The sequence below is a fragment of the Zonotrichia albicollis genome, chromosome 2, assembly GCF_047830755.1.
Source record: "Zonotrichia albicollis isolate bZonAlb1 chromosome 2, bZonAlb1.hap1, whole genome shotgun sequence".
Classification (NCBI taxonomy): Eukaryota; Metazoa; Chordata; class Aves; order Passeriformes; family Passerellidae; genus Zonotrichia; species Zonotrichia albicollis.
The window spans coordinates 10,187,112-10,214,807 of NC_133820.1; the positions used below are offsets into that span (position 1 = coordinate 10,187,112).

Below are 27,696 nucleotides of genomic sequence, written 5' to 3' on the forward strand. Positions count from 1 at the left end.
CCCATAGCTCTTTAGTCCCCCTGCTAACTTTTTCTGGAACTTGCAAATTACTGTTAATTCAGAAAATTAATCTCAGAATATAATGCTGTACAATATTAAAATCTTTTCTCCTACAATTCGGTAGTGTACACTATTACAATAATCTTTTCAGCCACCAAATCAAAAGAAAAAAATGAGATTGACTTTAATGGCTAATAGTTCGCATTGCTTTGGGTCACCTTTTACAATGAACAAAAATAAAAACAAAGTCCAGACATCTTTATTTCCAACTGATGACTGATTTCCAATTATATGAATAATTCATAAAATAATTTAAAGAAAAATCAGTATAGGTTCAGAAAGTAAATGCAGATCAAAGCATTAATATGTTAATAAAACATTGAGCTACATAATATTCCTGAACTGAGTGGAGTTTTTGTCAGGAAGATAAGTTAATTGGTATTCTGACCTTTCACTTTCAGTGTTAACCTGAAGCTAGCAGGAAGGACAGTTGTTCTGGAAGGAAGTGTCTGACAAGATGTTTAAATTTTTATTGTCTCAAGCAGCCTTTTACATTCTTAGTCAAACAGCCTGCAACAGAACCAAGCCTGTCTGTGACTATCGAGCGCACTGTGGCAATGTCAAGGACTTCTTTCATTATTTATATAATTTTTTTGTTCAATTTGGCTGATGTTTGTTTTCCTGAGACCTGGCTGATCTCGCTGGAAACTGCTCCATTTATCCAGGCACTCCCAAGTTCAGAGACTGTGCAGGCAGGAGGGGTGGCCATCAGCGAGCAGAGGAGGGAGCGCTCTGTGCCCAATCGATAGCCCCGGCACGCACCGACAAGCAGCATGAGCATCATCCCCCCTCCCCCAGAAACTGCACTGGCAAAACGTGCACTCCAGAGATGGAAATGTTATCACAGCACAGGTCAGTAAACTATTGATGGGACTAAGAAACGTCTACTGATGTACAGGGAATGATGTGTGGCAGTTTGATCTAGCAAAGGGGGCTGTTTTGTATGCCAAATGCAGCTCCCTGCTCGGTGTTGTCTTTTTGGTTCACTTTACAATGCTTCAATGTCAAAGCTTCAGCAGACATGGGATCATATTGTAGGGATGTCTGCAGCACAGGTTAAAAAAAATAAAAGAGAACTTTTTTTGTAAATTGAAATGTTCTAAAAAATTAACTTCTAGTTTATCACACTGAAGTGTCAGAGCCTTCATACAGCTCTAACTTCATCTTGTTCACAAATGATGACTTGCAATGACTAGATAGTCAAGCTTACTAATGTTCTAATTATGTCAGTGCAAATTAGATATACAGTAGTTTAAATTGCTTTGATAATGCCTGTAGGGTGACTTCTAGCAATGAGAGAAATATCAGGTTAGACATTTGGGTCACAGCGTGTCAACCTTTCCTAACAAAGTTGACTTTTTCTTCTGATTTTAGCTTTGCCATAACATAAGTTTTAGATCCTAACTTCAATTTGTTTGGGGGAGGAAAAACAAAATGCAAACCATTGGGAGAAGTTTTATAGTGCAGCATTATATAATGTATAATTTAATAATGTTTTCCCATGCACACACATGTGTCTGGTTAGTTTTTCCTGTCTTCTGCATAGTGTTCAGCTGCGAATAGAAACCACTTGAAACTGCAGACTTCCAGAATCCACCCCACCACTGCAGGCTTGCAAGAAGAGCCCTTCCTCTCCTTCTGCAGGGACCAAGGGCTAGTTAAAATGGAAGCTCATATTCTTGACAGAGAAAGAAAAAGTATTCTGAAGTATTTCTGAGCCAACTCTGAATATTTTCTCCACACTAATGAATCACGCACCAGGGGCAGCCATGGGAAAAACTGTATCATGCAGGTAGTGTAAAGCATACCCACCACATGCCACAAGGAATTCTGTTCTTTCCATAACTCTCTCCTCAGGTCCAAGTGATTTCACCACCCTTGTCCTCAAATAACTTCTCTGCAAGGGGTACAGTCTGGAGTTCTAAAATACAGACTCTCTCCAGTGTACTTTTTTTACATTTATGCACACGTGTTTGCAGGCATGTGTGCATGCATATGCATATACCTGTAGTCACACTGCTTGCAAGCATCTCTTAATATATACTTGTGATAAATGCTTGAGAAAAAAAATCACTTTATTGCTTTATGACATCACATTCCCACTGATTAATGAAACTCAGCCTCTGAGACTCGTTCACCTGTGTTGGCACTAAATTGAAGCAGCACTCGAAAAAGAGGTTTCTGGGGCAAGGATTTCACTCTGCGTAAAACCACACAGGATTATTGTTACTGGATCTGCTAATGACAAGGCAGCAGCAGATGGTATTCTCCAGGCAGATGCAAGAGAGCTGTGCCTCCTCAGCTAATAGAACATAAGCCAACTTCAAACCAGAAGTCCTGTGAAAATATAAGTGCAATCCTGAGCCTGAAATAATAAGCCTTCTGGATATTCAGCATATATCTATTTTGGCTGTGCTGGGATTGTCACACAGCTTTTATGGTGTCCTGCCACTTCATCTGTGGCTAGAGAAGAGCTGTGCCTGCTGCAGTCCCCCATATGGATATGGATGATACAATTGTTTAGCTACACCCATGATGACAAACCAGCACTAGGATGTCATGCTACACATTGCTGACACTCTTGACACACATTTGCCCTCTGCCAACCAGCTGCACCCAGAAAATACCCAGGGATAATCTGAGGAACTATCATGGATCAAGAGCCACTCTCAGCAGGCAGAAGAGACCAAGCCATTCTTTCTGGGGAGAAAGGGGAAAAGGGAGGAAAGGAAGGAAATTAACCACATGGAAAAAGCTGTGCTGTGCCTTCTATCTGCAGGGACAGATGACAGGATTTTCTACATCTATTTGCTATAAAAGACAGACCCTCTGAAGTCTACCTCACAGACTCTGACAGAGAATTCAGAGAGAAATTATGAAGAATATAAAGATTCAGCAGTACAACTACTTCCTTCTTTATAAATACAATACTTGAAGCAGTTATTCAAGTGAACACTCATATAATCATGCCACAGAAAATAAATAAGATGCAGATATGTGGGAGAACTATAGGGCCTAGCCATTATTCTGCTCCTGGATCCCAAATGTACCTTATTTTGATATACTGGTATGTTCTTTATATGAAGTTGAAACCTTATAAAAATGAAGTAAACAGAACTAGATGTAAAGAGATAAATCATGCCATATAGCTGTTGTGATGCACATTCTTTATGCATAACTGTCTATACTTTTGAGTTGCAGCCACTGGATTTAGTGATGTTCTGTTTATCCTGTATTTTTCTTCATCTGCCCATCTTCCTTCAAATTTTTTTGGTCATTGTTTTAGAATTACTAGAGGAGTAATCTTGTTCTTGGAGGGTAGACCAGGTGGTCTTGAAAGGTCCCTCCCGACCCAAACCCCTCTGTGATTCTATGTCTCAGCTACTCTCCTGTTTAAGACAAGTTTTACAAAAAGACCCTTTGGAAAAGAAACACTGGGTAGGTTTATTGGCTTTGAACAGATGGCTGAAAGGGACATCATGGAAAACATTTAAATGCTCAAAAAGGTATTGATTAAATGTAAACTAGATGGACGTCAAGTGTTCAGATAGCCCAGACTCATGTTTCAGGGAACACGGAGAAAACAAGTTCAAACTATATATATATATATATATATATATATATATAATGGAGAAGGTGGAAAACATTAAACCCAATTCAAGAAGCAGTAGGTAGAAATAACACACATATTATGATAAATTTGATTTGCAGACTCCTTAAAATTAAATAATAGTAAATTTATTTATTGCCAGGCACCACTATCTGAAACCTATTGCTGTGACCCAAAACAAATTCTTCTCCAAGTGCAGTCAAATGGCAAGTGTATGAGCCTTTACACACAGTGTAAAGCAAGTTGTGCAGATGTACTTGGGCAAAGAAAAGCTGAGGATTATGGTGGAAAGCAGAGAAGTGGCCTTAATGTGATTCGAAGTGGTTTTTTACAATTAAGTTCTTTCTGTTCTCAAACTTCCACCCCATCTCACCAGACTGCCTAAAGCTCGCTATTTATGAGTACCTCATGTGTGTAGTAACTTGCATTTGGGAATAGATATGTGTCTTTCCCCCAGAGCAGATGCAAATTCTTTCTCAATTTTACTATTTACTTTAAAAAAAAAAAGGCAAAAAAACCCCAAACAAACAACAACCAGAAAAAAACCCAAAACAACCCACTGAACTAAGAAGAAGTATGTTATCAAAATATTTCTAAGAACTTCAGTTTTCTTCAGATATCCTGATAGGGAGTACCGAACAAGTTCTGATGGAGAAGGAGTTAAATATGAATTTAAAAGGCAAAAAATAACCAAAAGAAAAGAAAAAAACAAACAAACTAGAAAACAAAACCAAAAATCCCCTGCCCATATTGCAAAATGTATTTGGGGGAGAACAAGAAAACAACGGAAAGTTTCCATGTCTGTATTTGTTCCTGGATCACAAATAATCTGAACTGTTTAAAAATTTATTATGCTTGAACTTCATCTTGGATCTATCTACTGTACACTGACTGTATTCTGTTAAATATATAAGGGAATGTCTGTGATAAACAAAGTACTTTATCAATTTATCATCTCTGTTTTGATATGCTTCCTTAAATAATTGCAAAGTAGACCTAGGCAGTGAGGTTATCCCCACAGTTAAATTCCTTGAGGGATTGCAGGAAAGGGCTGCAGAGGACAGAGGGAAAAAACCACAACCATAAACAGTCAGAGCTCCATAATCAGTGAGCTAAAAGGAGTTCAGAGCTTGATGTGATTTCCCACCAATCAGTGCAGTGCAATTACCATTACTAATAGGATTTCACTGGTATTTTTGGGGGGGCTAAGTGGCACAAATTCACATCTTGTATAGGAATCACCTCAAAATAATTTCAGCGGCCATTTGGTATCACATTACTCTTTGCCTCTTGTTCCATACCGGGGTCCTGCACATGGCTGCAAAAACCAGGATACAATTTATGCCCTTGCCATCTGTGCAGGGCATGACTGTCATAAGAAGTGCACAAATACCTTCTGGAGTGAGACTTTTTGGTGGTTATTGCATAAGAGAGACATATTTAAATGCACACTTGCATCTATATGGTTCTAATCCAGAACTGCTGGAAGTAAGTCCAAGAGGAATTCCATATTTTGCAGGCCCTTGCATTTAGCTAAACTTTTGCTCAGCTCAGTGATTTTAGGATGCTATTCCCAGCCAGGCCATCCTACTACTCACTCTCTGCCTTTCTTTTGTAATGATCAGAGCAGTATTAAAAAAAAAAAGGAAAAAAGAAAGAAAACAAAGAAAGCACTTCAAACTCCCTAAATACATCAGAATTGATTAAATGAATATTTAACATATTGTGCTTCAAGGGGAAGAAGTCACTGTGGAGAAGACCTGGTCTTCTGTTTGCTTAGTGCAGTGAAGAGGCTAACAGAAAACTGAAAAGAAAATAAATTAAAAGGACACAAAATTTCCTGAAATTTTCAATACCTCACAGGCTGAGGACTTGCAATTTTTGGAGTGAATGTGATGTGGGAAGGCACTGTAGTTTGCACAAGCCCCCCCAAAAAACCCTACTCCAAGGAATTTACTCCCCATCCAGGCTGCTTCTGACTGACTGTACATGGACTGATCCCATGTCAGAAAGTGGAGTGCCTTCTATAATTAACAGATAACTCATCTTTGATAGCATGCCAAGAAAATAATAACTTTGCTACAGCAAAATGTAAAACTCTGTCAAAAGGAGGCATCTATCTGTTTCCACAAGACCCATGGTGATTAGTTTGGCCCTAATTAACAGCAGCTTTCTAAAATGAGAGATAATTGCTGGCACATAGAACATAGATTTCAATAGCTAAAGTGAGCAATAACGAATATCCACTTTGAAGCTTGCCCGACAGAATGCTTAGACCACAAAAAGTTAAAGTAGTACCTTGACTACAGCTGATAAATGAGATTCCTTTACTGAGCCCCTCTTTCCATCAGCATTTCAGCACTATCACTTTTAATGCTTCAGGTCTGGAGCTTTGTCTCCTAAAGTCAGAGATTTATGGCAAGTAAGAAATGTCCGTATTAAAAAGGTAAAAGGAGATTCAGATTATATCCTTTTCTGACCATTATAATTAATAGCTGGATCTTCAGTTGTAACTAATTGAAGAGAGGTCAGTGTGTTGCCATGGTAATGCCCTAGCCAAGCAATTTTACCCATTTTCCACTCTACTGCCCCTTTGCATAACCGCAAGTTATAAAATGTTTTAATTGCAAGATTTGCAAATGATGCAACATCTGGGCTGCAGATTTCCATATAAAGGAAGAAGATTAATGGGATTATTAACATATCTGTGCAAACCCTTGAAGTGCTGAATATAATTACTGAACACCAGCATTTTCACCGATCATCTGTGTGACATGTTGGAAATCCATATAACTAAGGAAGAAAATTGCAGATGTGTATTTTCCTTTCTCTATGCCACTAGTAATTAGAAGAAGTGCCATTCTATTGCTGCCCTGGAATGATGGAGAAATATCTTTAGTCACTTCACCAGAACAGCAATGCAACTTCTTTACTTGTACTGTAGCTTCATTTGATTAGATTTGAAAACAAGTCATGTCAGTGAACCTCAAATTCTGATTAGTGATTTTGACCTCCTTATTCCAAAAACACACCAAAAAATAGCAAACAACCAGCCTTCCACTCTCTGCATATTTAAACCTATTTTAAAAAAAACAAAGTTCCTTCTAACCAATCAAAAGCAAATTATTCCCCTAAAAAAGAGCTCAACATATACATTTGGGATTCTAACATCACTCAAGAATTATACAGTAGTTGCATGAGAATAAGATTATTTTAAGAAAGGAAATTAAAAAGGGAATATTTGCATATACCAGCAAAAAAACAAAACAAACTTGAATACACAGTTTGAAATATCAGCTATGAAGTTAGAGTATTTATATCCTGATGGACTGAATAAAGCACAAACTTGCACTGTGTTTGTTCTTCAGAATGGCAGAAGAGCCAAGAGCTCTCTTGCCAAGACAGCTACAGATTCTGCTCCTTCACTAAAGCAGCAGAAAACTATTTCTCCTTTTCTCAGAATGCAGCAGAGTGGTCATGTCAAAGGCATGGGTGGCTTCCAAAGCCTTGCCAATGGCACTGGCACTTAGAAAGCTCATCTAACTTTCCCCATTCTTCAGCTATTGAAGGGGTCAGCAAAGTTTTCAAGAGAAATCAGGTGATTTAGGATTACAATTTCCATTATTAGAAAAGGCTTAGATAATAAAGTAATTCCAATTTAGTTTCCTACATAATTATAATGCCCCATTTATTCAAGAGCAAATTAAAATATAAAATTTGAGGCTCAGTCCTGAAACCAGCTTCAATCTCTGGGTACTATGAACTCAGTTCTGTTTAAGGTATAGCTTTGGAATTTGTATTGAAATGCAAAATTTATTGTCTGTACATTTGTGATGGGATCTACCATGTCCATTGGAAATATTTTTCCATGTTTTCTGGCACTAAAGCCATGGGGCTATGAGCAATACTTCTAGCCAATTTAAAGATTAGGGCTTTTAAAATATTTTCCACTCATATGACTTTGCATGAATTCCTGCTAATACCACCTCATTACAAGACAAGAACTAGTCATTTATAATGATGTAAATTTAGAATCACTTCTGAAACCTTTGAGGAGGCCTCAGATCTGCTAAGCTAACATGAACTCCTCTTGTCTTGGTGCAATATCTTTGTGAGGGACAGAGAAGTGCTCTGTTCCACACATCTGCAGAACAGCCCCCTTTTCTGACTAGAGAAATCTTCCCTCTTTGAAATACTTCCTTGATAAAAATTACAGGATATTGTAAATCACATTTTGCCTAGATTTTCAAAAGGAATAATTCAACCACTTCTGGACCTTACAGAATAATGAAACAATTTTAAGATTTCTGACATGTCCACTGATGTAGATCTCAGTGATGCCTTTTGAAGATTTGTCTGATTTCAAAATGTGGTGGCTTGACTCTGGCTGGCTGCCAGGTGTCCACCAAGTCCTGTCTCTCCCCTCAGCTGGACAGGGGAGAGAAAATATAGCCAAAGGTTTGAGGGCTGGGACAAAGGCAGAGGGACACTATATCAACCTTGGTAACACAGCCAAAACAATCTTCAGAGTCAGCTGATGTTTACGTGACCAAGTATGAAGTTCAGGAAAAGAAATGAGATAAAAGTCACAAGAAACAAAAAAATTCTATATCAATTTAACAAAGAGGAAAGAACATGAAAAATGCCATATCAATTAAACCAATGAAGAAGAATGAAAATTATAAAATTTATTGCAAAAATATCACTAAAATTATTGCCAGAAGATTTAGAAGATGGATAATGTGATGCAAAGAATCCTGTACGTGTGTTGTTGTGCTTACATCCTGGTGGGCTGTGCAGTCATGAAAAGACTCATGATGGAAGAAACTTATACCTGTGAGCAGCCTCTGCATAATCAACACCTTTTCTTTTTTGAGCTAGTCTTTTATCTCACTAATGACTTGTGCAATTCAACACAAAGCCTAAATGCTGCTGCTGTAAGTATATTATATGAGTTTTATAAATAAGATATTTATTTCTAGAGACACAATTCAGTTTAAAGATAGTTTAAACTATCTTAAATTATTAATTACAAACGAGATAGTTTTTAATTCTCTGTAAAAAAAAATTTAAAGATGCGGTTGTATATGTTCCAAAAACCACAAACCCCACTTGGAATAGACCAGACAAGACACATTCTCTCCAAGCTCAAAGAGCCAGCCAGGATAGGTCCCAGCAGATGGAGAAAATGTGGCAGATGAAAAAAACCACCAACAAAAGAAACCAAACTCTGAGGCATGTTTTTTACACTGTGCATCTCTGTGGGTGGTACAGGAATATACTGCTCCTTACACAGAACCCCAAAACATAGACCATAATTAGCTTAATGATTTATTAATGCACTAGACTTTTAAATGTGAAACTCAAAGCCTACTCAGAAGGCAAGAGTGCAGATCTCATCCTGATGTGCCCACAGTAAAAATGGAATCTCACTGAAAACATTATGACCTGAGAAGTCTCCACTTACCTCCACCTCCATGAAAGGATTTTGGCAAGTTCCCTATCCTATTAATTATCGGGCCAGAAAGCATTATGGGATCTAATAAACTGTTTATAACTAAAGGGATTCCAGAATTAAATTGAAAATATAAGGAAGGGAGGAAAACCAGGGAAACAGTACAAATTTCTGTGGTACACACCTCTGTATTTTACATTTCTAACACTTGTGGAGACATCTGGAAATCATGCTTGTATACCTGAAGTTTGACATCTAATTATTGAAGAACCAAAAGAAGGAGAAGTTCTGGGAAAAGAGTGGCTTAAATAGCACTCTTCAATATTTTCCTCTTACAAAACTTTCTCTGCTCACCAAAAAGGAAGGTTGGTTGTTATCTTTGTTTGAATGCAGTATAGGTTGTTTTACCTGTTTCAGTAAAATAAAATAATTAAATATGGGACTATGGGGTGGGAAATATGGAATCTATATATGCACAACACTGGTGATCTATAAATGGTATTTTAGTAGTTAAACTTTTTGGTTTCTCACAATGCTTTTGAAAATGTTTTAAAATTACCTATCATAAATGAATTCTAATTTTATGCTCTAAATATTTTCTGGGTATGATTATCTTTCATAGATGATTTTTTTCATGTTCTCCTACAAATTTTTATTAGAGGAATAATTACAAGAAAAGGAGAATGATTAATAAAGTATCACTATTCTCCCACTGGCATTTCTGGCCTCATCAAAAGTGTCATTTTTTTGCATAATAGATTGACTCACACTTCAAGTGTGAAGCAACACTTGAAATTATCCATGCACATACTGATACATGTCCATATGTTTTTCCATCATTTCTCAAACAATAAGCCAAGGGCAAAATTCTGGTCTAGGAAACCTTCTAGAGTAATTCTTACATATGTATTTCCAACAAATGTTCCACATCATTGAATACCACTAGATAATAAGCAGCATACAGAGAATATCCCCAAACTACACTTACCAGCATTCTGTAACATTCTAAAAAAATGCACGACGTGCATCAAAAAATGTCAGAAAGTTAATAATTTTGCTCCCTGTGCAATTCAGATTACAGTTTTTTTTAGGATGTATTAAGAACTGGTGGTTATGCATGTCACACTACTTAGCATCAATTGAAAGTGACAGGATAAAGAAATCCAACAGAAAGAAAGGCTAAAATTATCTACCCCATCACCTACCACAGCAACTTCAGTAGATGCTTTAGACCCTAATGGGAATGGAAAACAATTTTGTCTGTTTATATTTATCTAATACCAGGCTTGCCAGGTACCTAATAACCAAGGTGTGAGATTTAATGATTTAGCAGTAAACATCTCAAAAAGTCAATTTAAACATTAATTTACCAAAGGAACAGTCAGTAGTAGAATATAATGAAAAATATACTCAAAACACATTTTACTTTAAAGCAGGTTATTTCAAGAGAACAGAAACAAAGATTAAAATTAAATATTAAATTAAAATTTCAGAACCTGGCACATACATCAGCGTCCTGTGGATTAATTGGGAATATCCATTTACTCTTACGAGTCTCCACAGTAGATTATAATACTTCCTCAGCCCCATTTCTCATTCTGGTTTTTTTTGAGAGAGTGTTTGCTAATTGCAGTTCACATTCACCAGCCTGGCTGCTGAGCACTGCTTTTCCCAGGCTCTGCAAGGAAACCCTGCAGGAAATCATAGAGGGGCTTGCAGCACACGCTTCCACCCAAGGCAGGGCGCAGGAACCCCGTGTCCCAGCCACAGAAGGATTTGAGGGCAGCAGAACTACCCCATCCCCATGTCTTCTGCCTTCCCTTTTTCCCTCCCAGCGCCTGCAGGAGGCCCAGCACCTCCTCAGCACTGCTGAGCAAGACAGGCCACAGGGGAAGTTTAAAAACATCCTGAGGGGTCACCCTCTCCTTTCTCTTGCTGCCTTAATTAAAGTTCTGGTTCTGCCATGCTTCCTCTGTTCACTTCAGTCTCTAGGGCAGTCATCCCAGAAAATTCAAATCTCACCTGTGCTGGCATATAAATTTTATAAAGCAGCATTTCCTTCATATTCTGCAGGGTTGTGGATTGTGCAGGAGAAAAGTTGCTGCAGGTGCCAGTTATTCTTTAGTTAAAAAAGGTGTCACTGCAACATCAGAAAAAAAATATCTAGCAATTTTTTGAAGGGAGTGTACACTAGATCAGAAGTTAGAGGGACATGACGTGAGAAGAAATCATAATGTTTACAAAATGAAATAAGTGAGACAAAAAAATCTGGATCTGAAAAGACTGTCTAAAGCAAGAATGATAATTCAGGAGAATTTTTTATTTTCTTCAACCATTCGTCTATTCCTGTTCAATTATTTCTCAAGGAAAGGACCAGCTGTCACCAAAGACCATAGAATTACAGACCAGTTTGGGTTTGAAGGGACTTTCAAGATCACCCAGTTCCAATCCCCATGCCATGGGCAGGGACACTTTCCCCTATCCCAGGTTGCTCAGAGCCCCATCCATCCTGGCCTTGAACACTCCCAGGGATGGAGCAGCCACAGCTTCTCTGGGCAACCTGTGCCAGTGCATACACTCCCACAACAAAGAATTTTTTTTCCTAAAAGCTAATTTAAACCTAGGCAAAAAGTTCATATCTAGCAGCTGGAAAATTCACCACTGTTCTCACATATGGGAATCTGCTCTGGTGTGCAGTTGTGCAAGTTAACGGATAAAAAAGAAACAACACAAAAAGAGATACAATAAGATACTCATAAGGCTTTTGTAGTCACACTAGGATGGGCAGCAGCAATATCTTTTGAATCACTAAGTGAAGAGAATTATTAAATCTTTCTGGAAAATGTTAGCTCCTTACATTTAGACTGACTATATCTCATCTGAATAATCATTTACTGGAAAACTTGAATCAGTTTTGATTCAAGATTTTCCAGAAGCTTAATGAGAACAGATCATGTAAAATATAAGCATTAAAAAAAAAAAAGCCAAAAAAACCAACAAAACTGCAAAAGAAACTGGAAAACAATTGTCATGCTTCTCAAGAAGGCCACTTACTCTTTTGCTGACAACTATGTTAAAACAAAGTGCAGACTTGAAATGTCAGAATATTTAGGTCTCTGTGCATCCCTAGATAGCAATGAGTAATACATATTACTTATACACTGAAACTACTCTATTAGCCAAAAAGGAAACAAAAAAGCCCTCAACAAAACAGATCAAGAAAGTGAGGTATGTGTCATCTCCTATCTCACTGTTACAGCTAAGAAGTGCCTAATGAGTTCCTAATTTTGACCACAAAATACTGGCCTCTTCATGACCCAAGTCAGTCACAATGGTGCTAAAATAATGTTTGGACTCAATGGTCTTAGAGGTATCTTGCAACCATAATGATTATATGAAAATATGTAGCTTTACAAAAGCACACAACTCCTATTCTGGGTACAATTGCTCTTTTTTAGAACCCTTTTGGGAAAAATCACAAAACTCATGAAAAATCTGTCCTGGATTTTCAGAAAAAAAAACACAAACAACACAAACTCAGCCAATTTTACTGGCTTTTTACTACCAATCCCCTATATTTTTAGTTTATGGAACTAATATAATCATTTTTAAACTGCTAGATTTTATACTAAATTGGTGGGAGGCAGGCTATATCCTTGCCTGGATTACTCTGCTTCAATCTCATATTCTGAAACTGGATTTGTTTTGGCTAAGATGGCAGATCTACAACAAAACACAGAATGCATATATTTGATCTAGAACAACTACTTCTGAATCTTAATCTAAGCTTTATTTAAAATCAATGGAGGCACTTTAGAGGGGGCAAGTATATTGATTTTGTGCCCCTGAAGGTGCTTATTTATCCTTCTCGACTAGAAAGGAACTTTAGGTAACTAGTTCAGACAGACAGGTTGTAGGCTCCTAAAATGAAGAGGAATCCCACCCAAGGCACTTAGAAGCAGTCAGCTTTGCCATATTGGTTTTCTACTCCTCAGAGTATATTAAAGTTTGGTCATGCTCCCTTTCCCTAAAGGTAGAGTGCAAAATTAGTTTGTTTTAAATCCCTAGTGAGACTCCTATTACAAGTAATTAAAGTTCAAGTCACAATCTCATAAATGATAATGAAGTTTGAAGGAAGAAGAAAATTAACTAATATTAGGAATGCAATAATCAGACAGCTTGTCAAATTTATTTATGGGAAAAGAAAAAAACCCACACCATAGTGCGGCATCAAGGGGGTGAAATTTTAAGCAACCCTATTCTTTGTAAAGCTGTGTTCTTAATTCTTACATCATGCAGCACCAAACTAGCAGCACAAAGAAATTTGACCTCAACATATTGACTACACAGTGCAGTACTGCCTCATAACAAATAATTCCTTTATTATTACAAAATATCTATGGTGGAAATTCTTATTAAAAATGAAAAAAAAAAGTCTAGATTGGGAGTTTCTTTCATTTTCTGGTTTGGTTGTTGCTTTGTTATGTTTCCAATGATTACTCAGAAATACTACTGTCAATTGGGAGATCACAAGGGTTACCTTTAATTGAAGATAATTCTGCACTTGAGTGCAATAATGTAATATACTTTACACTGCAAAGAAAATATTCTAAAAAACATTATCTTGAACTAGAGGTTGTTTAGTCCTTTTTTGACTAAGAACTTGTTCTTGAAAGGGGTCTTAGTGCCTTTTCATTGGGTGCAATAATAGTTGACAACTTCCTCTCTTTCTCAAGCATAATTTCTAGTTACTATTACTTGACAGTTTATCTATATACTTCTCTTTCAGTGCAGATTAAAACATTTCAATTTTAATATATTTTAAATTCCATTAAGAAGTACATTTGAGATAGTGGTAAACACTGGTTTTTTCCCCCTCTTCATCTTGTACTACTCAAAATTTACTGAGAAAATATTATTTTCAAGTTCCTTTCTTGCTCCCTGCTTACAGACTAAGAATTTGGTCACACAGAGACTTCAAATAAACATTTTTCTTCCCAACAGGATCCCAGATTTGACTCTAGCCATTCCATTACAGCTCAGCAGACTTGCTCATTTCACACCTGGAGGCAACTGATGGAACAACTCCATGGCAAAAAGCTCCATTAGTTCTAACAATTAAAGTTTATTGAACAGACTTAGGATCATCAAGAATCAGCTTCCAAATTGAACATAAGCAAACTTATAAACTTTGCTTGCCATCTGTTTCCTAAACTTGGTGAAAGGAAGGTGCAGCTTCTATGGTAAGGTTAAAGAACAGCTATTGTTGAACTTAATGGAAAAGAACAGAGGAATTGTGTTGTTAGCTAAAGGAAAAGTGAACTGTGTCATATGTAGGTTTTAATATTTAATGAATCTATATGGCTGCAATCCATTATGTGACAATTTAATTATATGACAAAAAAGTTTGATAAATAATATTGTGGTAGGACATCTAATTCATTATTTAACAAAAAAAATCAATACTTCCATAAATCATATGCCTCCCCACACACACAGTCACTCACACACACACAAGCTTTTTCAAGTAGGCAAAAATCCAGATACCATAGACCATTCATTTTCTGGCCAGGACAAGTTCAAATTGAAGTTTAATCAGGCCTAGATGGGAATGGATTTTATTTATTTATTTTTTAAACTGGTAGGTCAGAAATGGTTGCTTTTAGATGTTTTTTACCTCTGATAGATTCCTGAAAGTGCTGTATACCTAGAAGGACTATCTTTTATACTTAACAAAGAGGAAATGCCAGGTTTTACTTTTCTTAAGCACATAAAACTGCTGTTTGAGTCAAGAGGATCGCTGGGGTGAGCAGCCAGGCAGGCAAAAAGTGTCCTCAGGATAAATGCTCAAGTTTAAACACAACATCACAGTCAATATTAGGCAACAAAGGAATTCCTCCTGAAGGGAGAACCATGGTAATGTTTACAGAAAAGGAGTCCTTTTCTCCACCACAAACCACTCAGATAAAAGCAATGTCAGGGGAGTCTCCCCTGTGGCAGAGTAAAATTTCATGAGTTGAAAAGAAAGAGAATGAGGAAGGCTGACAGAGCTGAAGGGGGGCACCAGGCATGAGGAAAGGGACAAGGGGACATGTGGGAACCCAGGACATCCCTCTGGCTGTCCTAGACTGCCAAGACCCCTGCCAGGGGACTCAGAGCCCCTGGCACAGAGCCCAAGATGCCCCTGTGGTTTTGATTATGACCCGTGGAGCAAATTACCAACCTTAGATGAAGATCTGCAAGCCACGACAAATTAAGAAGAATGATAGTGAATTTATCACGAGGTGAAAAAGTAGATTTTGGGGTTTTTCAGAATGGGGATTCAGGGAGCAAGATGGAGGGATCTGGGCATGTCCTGCCTTTCTCCTTCTTCTTGGCCTCCATTTTCTGCTGTGATGTTGGCACTTTTAGATTGGTTTAGAGTAGCAGCTCACTGTCTAACATAGGTGATAGGTATTGGGAATTGTAAACTTTGTACATGTAGTTTTTAGTATAAAGACATAACACCACCCCGGGAGCAGACAGAGTGCCCCTGTCTGTCCTGCTGGATGGACCTCAGCATGGCAGGAGAAAGAATTTTATAGATAAGGAACAATAAACAACCTTGAGACCGAGAAATGAAGAGCTTTGACTCCTCCTTCAAGTACTGGGCTGGGAAAAGAGACTTTCTGACACATCTTGGGGTCACTCTGGCAAGACAGAGACCCCAACAGGGACATGCACTCCAAAGTCCTGCATTCAGGAATCAAGAGTGGGGGGAAATGACTGAAGGGAGCGTGTGAAAGGAAACAGGGGATGAGGCACTTGAAGAAGGACTGGCAATCAGCAGCTCTGAGATCCCTCTCTGTGCTTCAGATAATTAATTTATTAGGAACAAATGCTTCCTCTCCAGCCACTGAAAGCCTCCCCACCCTTCTACATGATTTGTGTTTGTATCTATTGGTTTGTCATACCATTCCTGACATTTTGCCACTCCAGCCCAAGCAGTACAACTCAAAGTCTCAGTGTTTTCAAGTTATGGAAAATAACCCTAATTTAGTTCAACAAAATGACAGATTTAGTAGTTTGGCCCAATTCCGCTCTACTTGCAGGCTATCTTTGAACTTGGATATTGACTATTCATACTCTAGTGTACTAAGGAAATTTGTTTCTTAAAAAATATTTTAAAAAAGGAACAGTTTATTACTGCTGTCCAGACTACTATTTATGTCAAGTATACTTATCACACAATTTAGGGCTGACTAGTTTGATGCTAATGCACTGGAATTTTTGTTTCATTCTGACAGCATTATCACTTCAACAACACTTTGTCACAGTGCTTTTGTTGCCTTCTCTTTTTTTTTTTTAGCAAATGTAGTTATCTAGTACTTGATCTAGGGAGTTCATTCTCCCCTCCTGAATTTATGCAATTATTTTATCATTATTTTGCATCTTGACTTTTGCTGCCTGGGATACTGTTCTCTGTCAAGGGTATTTTGTTTAGTGAAGGTTTGAGGAATTTGTGTGGGCCCATGTAAAAACTCTCCTCTCCTGGGGTACTCTGAAAACACTATTCATAGTACAAATACAAATATATATCTATATATACACACATGTGCATCTTAACAGGACAAGTGTCAGATACTAGAAGAGAAAAAATACAGAATCAATCATTTTTTGGTACATGAACTGCAAATGTGACATTTGCTCTTCTGAAAACTTTGGAAATACCTAAACACTTCAGTTTACATAATTTTATTTCCCAAATATGTTAAATCATTCTGATTCTAGACCCAGTTTTTTGGTTTATTATTTTTCCTATTTTTGAGTACTACATGTTTTCAGTTTTGTCTCGAATTATGTGTTGTAGGTTAGAATGTTGTAAATCATTGGAGAAATCATTGGAAGCTTTCACTGCATTGAAACATTTACTTCATTAAGCATACTTCTGACTTTTCATAAACACTGTTTTCAAACAGTTTGCTTTGATTATTTCTTTCTTTATTCATTACCTAATCTTGATCAGCCAAATTGAATGGTTCCTAGCATGTGCCTTTTCTGCAAATTAATTACAAACCCAAAATTATCCAGAGATAAAAGTGGGATGAAAATTTGCCATTGAAACTGTGTCTTATGTCTGTGATCAAAAGGTTTTAATATATTTTCCATTAAAGAAGAATACATAGGCAAGCTGTGTTTACTTGTAAACAAATAATCTTATGTGCATGGCATGCCAAGATGAGCAGAGTTCTGCTTCTTCTCCAACCTCATGAACAATATGAGATGTTCCCATTCTCAAAAAGTTAAAGTTCACTGAAGTACAAAATGTAAAAAAAAAAAAAAAGAAAAAAATTATGGTTTTGCACTATTTATATAGCTTTGGAAAGGATTATCTTGAATCTTATGTTAAGGGATAAATTGTATGAAGACACACACCCCATTTGTAACATCTCCACAAATACATTGCATCATGTATGTAACTGGATCTGCTTCCAGAACTTATTTCACACTGGTAGAAGCCATTTCCTTTTGCACCACATCTTTCTCAAAGTAATTATCAACCATCACCTGAACACTCATCTGCATATGTAGTAGGACATTAAAAATTGGCTTAATTAGCACCTGGATAACAAGGAGGAATTCCCACCCTAGACCAATGCACAGCTGCACTGCATTCCTTAAGAGGGACAGCAGCAGCACTCCTGTGATCCAAGTGTTAGCAGTTGGCAAAGTAAGAGGAATGATAATAATTGTCATCAACACTGCATAACATCTTAATACGAGGCATTATGAAAGGCACCAGAATTTTTGTTAGGACAAGAGTGAAAGCATTTTCAACCACAGAACATCTGAAAGGAAAAAACAGGCCAGCACCTATGCTTTCCCATGCATCTCCAGGCATAATTGCATAAATTCCATTTCAGAGATAGTAAATTGCTAAGTGACCCTGGAAGTGTATTTGTTGTAAGAGAACAAAACCTGCAAAACAGTAGATACACTGCCAGACCTTTCAGGAAGTGAAAAGGCAAATTCAAATTCTAAAGTCTCTTTCCCAGGGAAGAAATTGATCTGACCACATAAGCTTCACTAGTAAATCAATATTCTCAATACCAAATATATTTACTGAATGGAGCACAGTGAGATAGAAGAGTTTTGTACTCACTTACTGCTGGAGGGAGTTCAGCCTAGCCCAAATTCTCATCCCACTGACACACATGAAGACCCAAGGCACAAAGGCTTAAATAAGATTCCTGTGAAAACCACGGGTGATGTTAATCAAGAGGGTGTACCCAGAGCTCCATTACCTTAAAGGTAACTCTCCTATATGTGGTACAAAACCCATCACAATAGGATGGGTGATCTGTGGGAAAAAAAAAAGTGCTACTTTAAGAAACATTCCATGAAGATTATCTATTTCTCCTGACTGGAATTTTTACTTTGCTAGGTTTGGCTCTTAGACCTGCTGATCTCACTTCAGTTATGTCAAGCATTTTAGCTATGTTTTTACCTTCCCTTTCTCTATAGGGATACACAATTGAGGTCCAACTATTATCTCAGATATTAATAATTTGAGGTAATTATGCATTATACTCAATACAGAAAGATCCAGAAGTCATTAGTCATTAGTGGCTGATGAAGATTGTTATTAAAAGCACATTAGGCAAAAAGGCAGCTAGAAATAAAATATCAAAGTCTCTCCAATTTGAAGGGTGCTTCACTAATTGAGAACAACTTCAGAAATAAGTGTGTGTCTGTGGGGTGTCCCTTAAATGCTGATCTCTGTCAAAAGAGACTCAATTCTCTGGGAGACAATCTGGGTGAGCATCATGAGAGGAATCAGTGTGTCTTTGCACTGGAAGACAACCAAGGGCAGAACAGAGTCTCAAAGCTTATTCCAGTGCAGTGCTGATGCCTTTCTCCACCTGATGCCACAGATTGGAACACAGAAGAAATGTTTTTAACTGCTGGTTTTGCATGTTGCATTTCTAGATTACTTAACCCCATTGCCACATTTTTGACTGATTTCTGTAGAACTATTAAAAAGAAACCTGATTTCTGTATTGCAACTGTTTACTTCTTATTGATAACTTTTGAAAAATTTTCCCTTGTTAGCTAAAAGTTGTTCACCAAACCCCTTGGCTGCCCATTCCTAAACAGAGAGATAATGCACAGAGAGATAATCAATAAGAAACCACATTTCAGGTAGCCCATCACATCTATAACTGGCTAAGGAAAGAGTTTTGTGGAAAACATTGAATTCATATGCTTAGCATGTGAATATTTATTTATATTCTGAATGGACATTCTGGGTGAATTTAATTATTTCCTAGAGTAAATATTTATTGTGCTTAATTTGGATAAAAGACCTAGTTGGAAAACTTTGTTTCTATTCATCAACTTTTGAAAACAACCTCTGGTTCGAAATACACTGCAAACTTAGCAAGAATACATTTTCTTTTTACTCATTTCTGTGTCAATGAGTTGGCACCAAGGTGCAATGTAGTGATGCTTCCATCTTCAGACACTGTGGATGTGAGGAACGTATCAGTACCCAACACAAGAATAAAAGCAGCAAAATAACAAAATATTAATGCTGTTCAAAGGCAGTTACTCAAAACCATAGCTCATGTTTGAAACTTCATTTAGGTTGGTCCTCAGCAATTCCATATCATAGAAGTACTAATAAAGTGATATTAGACATGTTTCTGTCTCTTTTTAGACTGGGAATTTGGATCTACTTTCCAACAGTTTATTTTCTCTTTATTTTCTATTTATTTTCTCTTCTATTGCTTGTCCCTTTGTGCCTTGCTCTTAATTCTTCAACATGCGTTGCCATAAGGCAGAGATGGGAAGTAGCACATGGAAATATTACTTGTGTCACAAAAATGTAGCAGTGATGAAATAAAATATAAAGCTAATTAAAATTTTGCTTATGAAGATAGGACATTTTATTTGGTAATTTCTTTTTGACTCTTGCAGCAGGATTACAAATGAAGTAAGGAACAGTGTTTCAATTAACTTCCCTGAAATTGCAAAGGACACTGAGTATTTAATTTGGGCTTTAAGTCTTCTGTGTGTGTCTGACAAGCTGACCAATATGAAGGCCTTTCAGGAAAATTACTGTATGTATCAAAGTTTTAAATTATTCATATGAAATGATCAACAAAACCATTGGATAATTAATGAAGTTGTCATCTTGACAAGACTAATAATAAGCCTCTCCTTGGTAAATAATCAGTGATTCCTCTGCTATAACCACAAAAGCAATTCTATTGTATGTTTATAAGCTCATAGAATAGAAATTTCAAACCTTAAAAGCAGTTGGTTGAGTTTTGCCAATAGTTCAGTGATTTTATGTGATTTCATATAACTGGTTACTAAGTCAGTAGGTAGCTGCTGTGCATGTGAATTTACCAAGGAAAACCAGACATGGTGCAATGTACTTGGAAAATAATTATTTTCCTGATAATATTTTTAGGAGACATATTAAGAAGAAGCAACAGCAGTAATAAGATAGCTACTAAAGATAGCTATCTAAAGATAGCTACTAAATCTAGTACCACTGTAATATGTGCAATGATTTCTTCAGTGGATTTCTTATTCTTTAATTAAAGATTCTGTTGGTTTAATCATACAGCACTGCAGTAATAATGCTGTTCTGGGCAGGTGAGGACAAAGGGCATTACCATAAGGCTACATCAAGTCAGATGCTGGAACACAGTTCTGTCAAGCCTCATCTATATTGTTGTACCTAAGGCTCCTTCAAACCCCATCTATAATTCTGACAGCAATCTCCTAAATTTTCTTCAAACATTTTTCAGAACAGGCCATGAAAAGCAGTTTGCACCTGTGGGAAGAATCCTGACAAACATGGCAGGTAAGACTTTGTCTAAAGACTTTATTTTCTTATCAGTATCTGGAGTGAGAAGTGACTGGAAAACATCCCTTGAAGGTCCAAGGATGTACAACTTTTTTCGGACCTTGCCTTCTTTAGTGACTTTTTCCCCCTGACTCATATTCATAGAGTAATACCACAGTATCATTTGTGTTTCTGCTTTCCCAGCACTCTGCAGCATGCACACCTGGGTGAGTGTATCACCTTCCATTGCAGTAAACCACCTCCCTGAAAAACCGAGGCTCTCATTCCACTTTTTCAAGGCACAGAATCTGTAATCCACAACACTGCAAATTCTAAGTTGGACTGGGCCATATGTACAGGGAACTGGGTGTATTTCTCTTAGTCTTTGGAAAATAAAATAAAAGAGAAATGTTCCCAGTGCTCTATTAGTTGGCTATGGACACATTTTCACACAAAATCTAGATACCATGAACTCTCTGGGCATTGGTATTTCCATTTTGGTAATGAAGGCACTTGGTTTTTAGAAAGGATCAGAGAGGAAAAGCAGCATCTTCCAAACACTTCCAAAGGCAAAACCCAAAACCTGCAATCTTTTTTTTTTTTTTTTGAAGATAGGTTGTTAAAAATGCAGCTTTATGTGTTTCTCATTGATGAAAGTCATGTCAAGATTTTAACTCCTTACACTAAACCACCTAAGATGAAGTTAAAACTGCAGAATCTACACTGCAATCACTACAGGCACAACAGACGCTCTCTGTACTGTACCAGGAACATCTGCTACTTTCTTCTGGGTAAAAATATGTTGTTTGTAACTTCTCTTCTGTCTACCCAGAGGCAGTGAAGGTTTTCCATTCCTTTTTAACTCTTCTGTGGCACGTTTTGTGTCCTTTTCTAGCCCCACCAAGAGCTGCCCCGTACTGCTCTCACTAATTGTGTGAACATTTCCAGACCCCCCTGCTCTCAGTGTGGTTTATTGATGCTCTGCACAGCACAATACAAAACAGACTTTTTCAATATTCACATAGAAAATTCATAGCTTGCTACAACAAGGGAAATCCCAAACCCTTTCTGAAGGAAAATCAGCTTCCAACCAAGAGGGTGTCTGACAAGGGACAGGGAGGCTGCTGCACACACACAGAGCCACCAGGATTTTGGTGCCAAATTCCAGTTGGGAATAAGGATGGGAGCAGAGATGCATTTAGCTTCTTACCTGGGAAGCTGCCATGTGCAGATTAACAGCTATGGACCCACTGCATTAGGAACAAGTAATGCAGAAATTTTGTCTCTGCAGAAATGATCTTGTTCCTCAGATCATCAGCTCAACTTCTATTCTCACTACCAGATTCTAAAGCTACAAAGATTTTATTTTTGTAAACATATCAAGAAAACTGCAGGGTACATGCATTTATGATGCCCATTCATTTGAAATCCAAATATGCAAACACAGTATAATGCATTTTTAGGGAGGTAAAGCCTCAATGACAACATCACTGTGCCAGACCTTCTTTGGGGATGTCAGGCCATCTAGTTATAGTGGAGAAACAGTTAAAGCAACTTTTGCTTGGGCATTTCTTTAAGTTTATTTGTGAAAACATATTCCAAGCATGTACGTTAAACATGGTAACTTGGCATTGCATTGGCAAATCTGGTCCTGTATCATTTGGATCCCAGATTTCACAACATCTTACACTCCACTCTCACAAAAAGCCAAAGGCAGTGTTTTTGTCAAGTGTGAAGGAGTGATATTCTGGGAGACAGGCAGCAGAGAATGCATAGCTGGCTGATTTTATTTGGAAGTAGATTGCAGGGATTAGGGTGTGGAATTTGATTTTTTACAAAGTGCTAAGGGCTAACAAAAGCCACCATTTCGAGTTTTCTTTATTTCTTTCACAAAATAATAGTTTCCTGATTGCCATGAGACAGCACAGTAAAGTGTGAAAATACTGTAGCAGCTGTGGTGGTGGCAACACATGTCATTTCTGTGCATAGGCTGAGATTTTTCTCATGAGACTCTTAAATAGATGCAATGAAGCATTCAATACACACAGTTAATATCTACCAGTAATTCCTGCATGTGTTTGTGTGTTATACTGGCAATATCTGGAATGACTGCCAGCTTTTACAAATAAAAGATAGGTATGACAATATCCTGCTAGGATTGAAATATATCCCAATCAAAACAGAAGGACTGATTTTTTTCTCTCTGGTCTTTGTTTGGCATTCCTTATGGAGAAAGTAATTAATACAATGAGGCAGGAGGAGGACTGTCTCGTGGGATACACAATCCTTTTGTAACTTGATTCAATTATTTTTTTTCCTAGCTATAATTCTTCAGTGAATGCTCCACCTTCTCTTCCTTGTGTTTTTATTAACTTAAAAAAAAAAAAAAAGAAACAAGAAAAAATGCAGTAAAATGACAATGACACTGTCAGTGTGACTCTAAACTTCATGCTGAAAATTCATCCTTCTGTGCATCAAGTGAATTCCTGCTGGAAAAGGGCAGCTGGTCCTGGGCATTATTCAGCAAGCTCCATTTGTATGTTCTTTCACTGGAACACATGCTAGTGAGATGGATGATTAAAATCTTACAAACCCTAGAGCTCTCCCCAGACTCAAACCCTGCTTTTGTTCCGCAGCTTTCAGAGCATTTCAGAACTAAATCAAAACAGTTGTGGCAGGAAGAAATGGAAGCTACAGCGTGTGCTGAGTGCCAGCCTCCCTTAAAAGAAGAGAGGATGCAGGGGGAACACAGGGCTGAGAGCTCACCTAAAATCTTGAGGAATGACCATGTCACTGACCTCAGGATGTGGCTCTAACAACACATTTTTTATCACTTTTTAGGAATCTAAGGTAACCCCTTCTCTGTGCCAAACCAATCTCTGATTTTAAAAAAATCATGTACAGCATCTAAGCTGATAAATAATTGAAACTTCTAGCCCTTAAATTTCTCGGTTCAGAGAATTTGCTGTCTACTGCCATAGTCTCCTGCTACAACTTCACTGGCCCCACTGGAGCCAATAATCTGCTTGACTTCAGTTGATTTTACAACAGATAGAAAATCATTGCTGGCTTGACTTTATACATGTCATCACATATTCCAATCTACTTTTCAGCTAATATTAACTGTTATATTTCATTGTCTTAAATAGCTCAATTGTAATATTCTCTTGTGATTTTTTGTCATGCCTTTTTTGGTGTTCTGGAGTTTTTTTGAGAAAGAAGAAGTATTCAAATTTTTCAATTTAAAAAACACCCAGCAAACATCTATGATACTTTTCCTGTAGGAAAGGGCATACAAGTAAATGCTAAATCTAAGAATAATGTTCTGTAATGGGAATGAACTGACATTTATCTGATTTAAATTTATAAAAATCCACCTAATAGGAATGCTTCTAAAGTTAAATTGGCACCAGTCCATTTACCACAAAGCACTCAGACACCTTGATCATGCTTTTATTACCCTCTGCAGCTTTGTGTATTTCATATGAGTGAAAAAAAAAAATCAGATTTTGATATCAAAGAAACAACCAAGTGTGGGTGGTCATACTTCAGGAAACAGTAGCTAAGTGTTTTAATAAGCTGCTTTAATATTCAGTATCAATCTTTGGAACTGGGCCCACACAGCAGAATCTTGAGTGTCTGCTCTGTGAACCTCCAAAACCAGGCAGGCTCTGAGCAAAGGGATGTGCAAGACTGGTTTGGGCTGCAAGCCTTAAGCATTCCTTGGTAATGTCTCAATGAATATTGTTTTTGTAGCCACACTTATTTAATAAAAAATGCACTTTTATTATCTAGCATGTCTGCAAACCATCTGTGAATTGATGGGGTCTGTTGGAAAAAAAAAAAGAGATGGAAAACTGAGCTGTCTATGAAAGCCCATTTTGAAAAGCCATAAAAATAATAGGCCAAATCTTGCTTCTCTCTGATTTTTTGATCTTAAAAAGCTTCACTGGTTTCAGTGGATCTATACTGATTTTCATCTGCTACATATCCATTCCTTAGCATATGCAAAACTTCTGTTATTTGTCTGCATTTCTCTCTTATACAGCTGAAATAGATTAAAAAAAATCCAAACCAAATACATCCTCCCAAAGCCACTGAAATTGCAATTACTGCTTTACCTTAAATCTGTTTATCTTTAAAACAGAAATTCTACTTTTAAATTTGAAAATATGGTTGGATTTGTATAACCATATATCTGCCTTGAATATTGTTTTAATATTTTACTGTTATTTGCAGATGAATCACAGTTAGGAAAGGGAACTCATTAAAGTCTGGAATTTTACCTATTCAGTTTTGGGAGGTTTAGTGGGCAGCTGCAAAATCAAATAATTTTCTTTCTTGGCACTTGAGCCTTGGAAGAAAATAAAACCTTTCAATGTAAGGATGCCAAAGCATACATCACAACCAAAACTGATAGTGATTTTGTAATTATTCTGTCCATTTTATTGGCATGCTGCATTTCTTTGGGGTTTGTGAGGAATGCAACTCAATGACAATCTGAGCTCCGTCTATGAAAAATCAATTGCTTTGACTGGATTTTTAAAAGGCATTTCAATATGGTACCAATTGCACATCACTTACGAGGCCTGAAACGCACCAGAGCACAACATTTCCCATTTAGCAGGCCAAGAAAATATCTTAGGCACTGTAGAGAAGTATTTCACTGCATTTACAAACACAGTTTTCAGGTGGAAAAAAGAGGATCCTTGATCTGGTTCACAGCCATCCTCCCTGGAAGGTCCTTCCCTGAGCATCCACATCACCCAGAGCTCACGAGCTCCCAAATCAGGGTCATAATTCTGCATACAAATGCATAGGTGTTAATTTCCCTGCCAGCTGCCCTATTGAAATAATTGATCATTCATGGACATTTTTCACTGGCATAGCACCAGACATGACCCATCTAAGTTTTTGAAAGAACAAGATCAAGGTGTAAATAGTTTGCAGAGCAATATATTTCAGTTTTGAAAGAGATTTTAACATTAAAGGTACACTGAGTCCACTTTAAAAAACAGTAGAGGGCATATGAAGTTCAAGTTCTGAAAAACCAGTCTAAAGTATATCTAGGAATTGAAACAAGATGTCATAGACAGTATTTGATAGTCAATAAAGGATTAGCATTAAGGGTCTTCAATTCACTCTCTCTGGCTCCTAGACATTGGTGCAATAAATCTTGCAAGTATTAAAATATATGTAAATGGGACCTTATTTTTTTCTTAGGTATTGCACCCTTGAAGTTCACATTTTCAAGTTCACTGTAATCAGTTCAAGAAAGGCAGTTACTGAAAGAATAGGCTTTCACACTGCTACAATCCCTTAGAGACTTAAAATAAATTCCAAGGCACTGGAACTGCTGGAACCTGGCTTGTGCAGAAAACTTGCAGAACAAAGTCCAATTCCCTGTTATTGCAGGTGGCCATCTCACAGAGTCTGTTTAAAAATAGGATTAATCTCCATCTTAAAACTAATTAACTTCTTGCCCCCGTGACTCCCAGTGGGAGACTATTTTCCAGCATCTCATGACTCTGCCACTTAAAAACTTCTTTATTTTCAACATACATTTATCTGCCACCATTTTCTACCTACAGCCTCTCTACTGATATTTTCCCTGAGTTCTTTTCCCATTTTCCCCATTTTCTTTTTCCTATTGAGGCAGTTATACAAAGCAATTGTAAAAAGTCCTTCTTTAATTTTTCACATTTTGCTAAGACAATATTTTTCATCTTCTCCTCTTACAGTATTTGTGATCTCTATTTACTGTAGTAGCTTTACTTTGCATCCCTCCTAGTCTAGGTTTTCTGAACCAGGGTGAAGAGGACTGCACACTGTGCTCCAGTGAGAGCCCACCAGTGCCCTGCATGACGCCAGGAATTCCTGTCTCTATTAGAAATATGATAAATAGTCACATCCTGGGGTCTCATTCTCAGGGCTACTTCATTTTGGTAGTTCAAATATCCTAGTGATGCTCAGAGGAGCCAAAAACTTCCCTTCCTCAGATATTTCCTTCTTACCACAGATCATGAGGGTCTTTCCATGTAATAATGTTGTCAACAGCAAAACTTGCCAGTAAATTCTTATTTTTAATACTGAAATTATTAAATAAGGCTGATCCTAACTCCCGAAGAATCCTGCTAATGAATGTATGATTTTTCTAATTTACCCATTATTACTTGGCTTTCATTCAATTTCTGCTTTACAGTCTCTCTGCTAAACCCTTGTCTTCTCATGCTTCACTAATTACTTCATATCAAATGCTTTAGTGAATCCAAATAAAGCTTTCACTAAAACTCTATTTATAAAATCATTTTGTATAACACATTTATACAACTTTTACAATCTTTCCCCCTTAATGTTTTGTATTTCATATATTTTCATCTCTTTTTGTTCCAGAGCCTTAACTGCACTGATATGCAACCAGCAGGTCTGTTTGCTTTCATGTCTCTCCTGTTGAGGCCTTGGTTCTTCATGGTTCATCTGCTTGCAGAAGTTAATTTCCTCCATTTTTCAAACTTTGTCCCTCTGAAAATATTTATCTTTCCATTTCATTTTGGATGAACGAAATAATGACTGCTCAATTAGATACCACTGTGGCAACAGTTATAGAAAGTAAAATATTTTTAAAATAAAACCTTTAGAACTGATTGATAATTTAAGTGAAGAAATATGTTGGTTGCCACTTGCAAGCTTAATTGTGTTACCACTTCTTTTAATAGTAGCAGGATACAGTGT

At 37.2% G+C, this 27,696-nt stretch overlaps 1 protein-coding gene and 1 long non-coding RNA gene across 16 annotated transcripts in view; one reads left to right on the top strand and one right to left on the bottom strand.

Annotated features, from left to right (window-relative positions):
• Positions 1-27,696, bottom strand: part of ROBO2 (roundabout guidance receptor 2) — a 1,042,455-nt gene that overhangs the window by 674,938 nt on the left and 339,821 nt on the right. The window lies entirely within an intron of this gene.
• On the top strand, positions 604-27,681 carry LOC141727072 (uncharacterized). Its single transcript, XR_012578097.1, has 3 exons — positions 604-912; positions 20,927-20,982; positions 27,358-27,681. It is a non-coding gene; the product is annotated as an uncharacterized LOC141727072 (long non-coding RNA).